Consider the following 5,000-nt stretch of genomic DNA (forward strand, 5'->3'; position numbering starts at 1 on the left):
TCTCTCTCAAGTAACTAACATATAATTTACTTATCATGAGGGGAAACAAATGCTGTTCAAGTCTCTCTCTCTCTCTCTCTCTCTCTCTCTCTCTCTCTCTCTCTCATAAATATTCCTTATCACAGCATCTTCATTCATCTCCCGACATCTCTAGACCAGCATCCGAGAGTTTCAATTATTTCTGATAAGTTTACTATTTCATACAATACTTAATTTCTTTATATTATTGGGGAAGGATTGAAGCTTCCATTCCCCTTGCCAATAGATTTAGCAGCGACAATGACTCCACAACGCCTCAGACGTCGTTTGACATCTGAGCAATTGTGAAGATGCATTGGGATGCTGCAATCTGGGTCTTTACATCATGATGAGAATGGACTTGAAGTCAGTCAAAGTGTTGTTAACAGGATGTGGAATCTGCCTCTATCATTTGGTCGACTACACAACGACAAGAATTGACCTCCTGAAGGTTTTTAATAAACTTACTGGAAGAAGAAACTCACCTAGGGGGTACTTCAAAGGTGAAAGTCTTGTGCATATAACTACAAGAGAGTTTTCAAAATGTTTCAACATTATATTATGCAAAAACCGAAATGAAAACGGAAATTTGTCTTCAACAACACATCTCCAATGCTGGATTGTAGAATCACAGGCTGATCTGTGATTGGCCAATCGGGTCCCAACCACATATGTTGAGGAGAAATAGTTCTTGACCTCAACTGGGTGTTTACAGCAAATTCTAATCATATGAAGTTGAATCTCGTTGGACAAATTTCCTCCAAGTATAGAAAAATATGAATTTGGAAAGAAATTATTTTAAGAGGTGATAGCAGCTGTGATATTAGAGTCTGTCTGTGGCTGTAGAGACTTCAAAGAAACAGCTAATTCATATTCTTTAAATAATGCCTCGGTTGTGAGTGTACCCAGCAACAGACGATATATAATCATCTCCATACTGCCTGTGTCTCCTCCAGGTGGGACTGTGATCAGATCCCACTGACTGTATATCACAGGCAGGAAAGTTTAAATTTGGAAACCTGATCATCTCGCTTGGACACACAATGATTGGACTCCAGGACTCTTCACTGATGAGTCCAGATATTGTCTGGACTTCACTGACAGGAGGCAATAGGTGTGGCGGAGAGAAAATGGATGGTTTAATGATGCCAACATCAGTGAACTGTTATGGGGGAGTATCAATTATAGGGGAAGGATCAACAGAAACGGAAGACAGGATCTGCATGTCATGAGGAGAGGCAGCATGAAGGGCGTTCTCTATAGGGATGACATCCTTGGTGTATAGGAAAGATCTTACTCTGATCCTATTGGTCCTGACTTCATTTTCATGGACGATAACGCTTATCTCTAATCATGGTAGGGTGTTGAATCCCTTCCCTAGATAAGGACACAACTGTCTAGATGGATTGACCTGCTCGTTGGCCAGACCTAGACCCTATTAAACATGTGTGGAACATGTTGCAGGTTGCCATATCCGGTCGTATAGCAAAGGACATGTCTCTTGCAGAGCTTGGAAATTACCTCGTGCAATAATGGAACAACATTGCCATTGCAAAGCATCCGGGTTCTCACTGACAGCATTACCACACTTCTGTCATTCTTAAACAATAGAAGGACAAACCTTCTGTTAATCTTAACTTTGGTGCTGAAGAAACTGAAAGAAAAAAACTGCCTCTTTAGTTTATATTTATTGTTAATCTCCTTTACGGTGAAATTTAATTTTATCTTGTAATGAAATTTTCAATAATCAATATAAAATACAGTTCAACTTTCAATGTATTTATTTTGTTTTTGAACATATACTGTTCTCAGAACATATGATCCCTATCAAATTGTGAGGAGTATTTATGTAGATGTACATGAATGAATTTCCTTTAAATCTAAGGTTTATATTGGTCAAGATCAGTAGATTAGGTTTTCCCTTTTTGTAATAATTTGCAAAATGAAACTTCATGCGCGATGTAACGACAGATATTATTGTTTTTTTTTTTTTCTACAACAAATATTCAATGAGAAGAATTGGCATTCCATTGTAAAAGTCAAAGGAGAGAGAGAGAGAGAGAGAGAGAGAGAGAGAGAGAGAGAGAGAGACCTCCCTACCACTTAATAATCGACCCATCTTCAACTTGTATATATGTATGTGTATTATTATTATTATTGTTATTATTATTATTATTATTATTATTATTATTATTATCCAAGCTACAACCCTAGTTGGAAAAGCAAGATTCTATAAGCCCAGGGCTCCAACAGGGAAAAATAGCCCAGTGAGTAAAGGAAATAAGGAAATAAATAAATGAAGAGAACAAATTAACAGTAAATTATTCTAAAATAAGTAACAACGTCAAAACAGACATGTCATATATAAACTATTAACAACATCAAAAACAAATATGTCATAAATAAACTATAAAAAGACTCATGTCCACCTGGTCAACAAAAAAGCATTTGCTCCAACTTTGAACTTTTGAAGTTCTACTGATTCAACCACCCGATTAGGAAGATCATTCCACAACTTGGTCACAGCTGGAATAAAACTTCTAGAGTACTGCGTAGTATTGAGCCTCGTGATGGAGAAGGCCTGGCTATTAGAATTAACTGCCTGCCTAGTATTACGAACAGGATAGAATTGTCCAGGGAGATCTGAATATAAAGGATGGTCAGAGTTACGAAAAATCCTATGCAACATGCATAATGAACTAATTGAACGACGGTGCCAGAGATTAATATCTAGATCAGGGATAAGAAATTTAATAGACCATAAGTTTCTGTCCAACAAATTAAGATGAGAATCAGCAACTGAAAACCAGACAGGAAAACAATACTCAAAACAAGGTAGAATGAAAGAATTAAAACACTTCTTCAAAATAGATTGATCACCGAATATCTTAAAAGACTTTTTCAATAAGCCTATTTTTTGTGCAATTGAAGAAGACACAGACCTTATGTTTCTCAAAAGTAAATTTACTGACGAGAATCACACCTAAAATTTTGAAAGAATCATACATATATAAAGAAACATTATCAATACTGAGATCCGGATGTTGAGGAGCCACCGTCCTTGATCTACTTACAATCATACTTTGAGTTTTGTTAGGATTCAACTTCATATATATCAAGTATAATATACTCATAACAGAAATTTTTTTTGATATTCCGACGATCTCTGAAAATCCTGTAAAAGACGTGAGATGAATGTGATGCAGAGAGAGAGAGAGAGAGAGAGAGAGAGAGAGAGAGAGAGAGATGGCTTGCTACTATGAAGAGTGGCTTTTGATATAACTCCTTTCTATTCCTCTAATTTTAGTGAATACCATTCTCTCTCTCTCTCTCTCTCTCTCTCTCTCTCTCTCTCTCTCTCTCTTCTGAACCCACCCACCCCTAGTACCAGACCACAAAGGTTTGTAGCAAGTTTCATTCATTGACCTCATCTGAACCAACATCTTTCAACACTAAACAAAACTTCCCTTATCCAAAGATAACTGATAACTAAAGATAACTCGAAACTCTTCTCCTTTAAGATTACTCCTAAGTGTTATCAAAGATAACATCAGAGGAAGAAGAGTCTCTCTCTCTTGGAGCCTCTTGGCAAAAGAAGAAGAGGAATCCCCAAGAGGACTGGAGGAGACTCTTAAAGACTTTTGGATCCTCTTGGAGACTCTTGTGTCTTCAAGAGGATCTCAACTGCATATGATCAAGTCAAAAAAGATTTCTTTCTTTTTTGGTCATTTTGTTAATGCCTCCATCGACCACTGATGCCTAAGGTGTGTGTACAACTCCCATCAAATGGCTTTCTTTAATTCCCATAAACATACAGCTAGGAATTTAAGGTCAACTGTAAGTCATAGATTGGATCCAGCCTCATTTAATTGAAATCTTAACCCCTTTATTGGTAAGGGAAATGACTTATGATAAAAGAATGGGGCCAATGTACGGTTGGCCACAGGTATTTCTGTCACACCTCGCTCAGAGGAAGTGTACCCTCTCACACCATCACTGAGCGTAGAGTTCCTGTCTGTCGTTCCGCCCACCACATCAGCCATCTCTCCCTGCACTATCTGTTTGGTTACTCTCCACACAGCAAGGGTGTGACAACTTGCTCTGTACCATAGGAAGAGATATGGCATCCTCATCTAACCTTAGATTGACTTACTCTCAAGTTGCTGAATTTAGGTTAAAATCTGAATCTTTTGATTCAATAAAGGCGGTTTTAACCCCACTCTCTTATCAGTCATTGCTCGTAATGCTACTGGAAGATAGAAAGATCCCTCCTAAGGGGGAAAAGGATAAATATCGCCTATTAAATGTCCTCTAGAACTTGTCTAGTCAGATGATTCAATTGTAGTTTATCAATTTCATCTATCTGGTGTCACTCTTGATACGATAGTTGCATGTTAGGGAAATAGAGAGAGAAGTTTTGATAAATAAAACCACATTGTACACACACCATAAGCAGTAATACAAAATAAACCATTAATTAAATCTCAGACATTATCAAATATTTGTTATTGTCAAAGATTTTTTTACCAATTTCCACTTATATAATGAATAGGTATTTACATTGTCAGGGGGTAGATTGGTTGCTGATGAGTTATCTGTATAGGTATGATTAGTATCAGATGCCTTTAAAGAAATCTACTGCACAGGGTTCTCATCCTGAATACAAAAGCTACGACGACTGGTGAAAAAATAATATCAAGACTTAAACAACCACAGGAATATTTTAAAGTAACAACAACTACAGTAATGAATGAACACATTTATGAAGGGACTGTGGTCATTAGATAAACTAATTGCCAGTTATATGATGTTTTCATTAAGAGCTAAAATCTATCTTGATTGAACCAAAGTTTCGACCTTTGTGGTTTTGAAGGTAGGGAAGAAAATGATATGCTACTCATGATATGAAACTGATGGACATTCTTAGGTATTATGAGGAATTTAGGAGAATTTCAGGCTTAAACTTATACAAAATTGATTTG

The sequence above is a fragment of the Palaemon carinicauda genome, chromosome 43 (genome assembly GCF_036898095.1).
Source record: "Palaemon carinicauda isolate YSFRI2023 chromosome 43, ASM3689809v2, whole genome shotgun sequence".
Lineage (NCBI taxonomy): Eukaryota > Metazoa > Arthropoda > Malacostraca > Decapoda > Palaemonidae > Palaemon > Palaemon carinicauda.